Below are 698 nucleotides of genomic sequence, written 5' to 3'. Positions count from 1 at the left end.
ACTGCGACTCTCAATTCTGGACTAACACCAACCTGTGGTTTTTAACTTCCTACTTCCCACAACTGGCAAAGTCGAACACCAACTCTATTTCTACTCATTCCCTGCTCAGCCACTAAAAATCACTAAAAATTTTAATTTCTTGCATTTCATATAATAATTATGTACATTTATCTACCTAAATATATGTTTTTTATCAATACATATATTTTTGCATAGAAAATCTTAAAATAAGACCTTAAGGCTATTAATTTCTATAATTTTCTTAACTTTTTACAGAAAAGTATGAATACGATTATATTTACAATGCTTGAGCTTACACCTTAACTCTCTGCCTCTGGATAGCACATATACCATGTTATGAAAGGCCATATTACTGGGAAAATGTACACCATGCAACCATCATTGCAGTCCAATCTTACGTTTATAACCATGCAGACTATGCTCTGCACTGGATGGAAGATTTTTAGGAAATTTAGTCCAAAAAATAACACCGTGAGTTTAATGGTGGCCTGAAAAAAAGTTTGCTAGTTGCCTATGTGTTGTGTTCCATCTATTTGCTATGCAGCCCCAGAGTTTGGACCTTTTGGCCTTTTTGCCAGCCTAGAGCCAATAGTTAGTTCATCTCACAATTATCATCATCATTGGAGCTAACTTTGCTTCCAGCCACAGGGGTCCCTCATGATAAATCATCAAAACAA

The 698-nt window shown here is 35.4% G+C and overlaps 1 protein-coding gene across 1 annotated transcript in view; it reads right to left on the bottom strand.

Annotated features, from left to right (window-relative positions):
* The window catches only part of LOC119591278 (coiled-coil domain-containing protein 43-like), a 35,110-nt gene that overhangs the window by 3,161 nt on the left and 31,251 nt on the right, over positions 1-698 (bottom strand). The window lies entirely within an intron of this gene.

The sequence above is a fragment of the Penaeus monodon genome, chromosome 28, assembly GCF_015228065.2.
Source record: "Penaeus monodon isolate SGIC_2016 chromosome 28, NSTDA_Pmon_1, whole genome shotgun sequence".
NCBI lineage: Eukaryota > Metazoa > Arthropoda > Malacostraca > Decapoda > Penaeidae > Penaeus > Penaeus monodon.
This window is presented reverse-complemented; position numbering and strand designations above follow the sequence as displayed.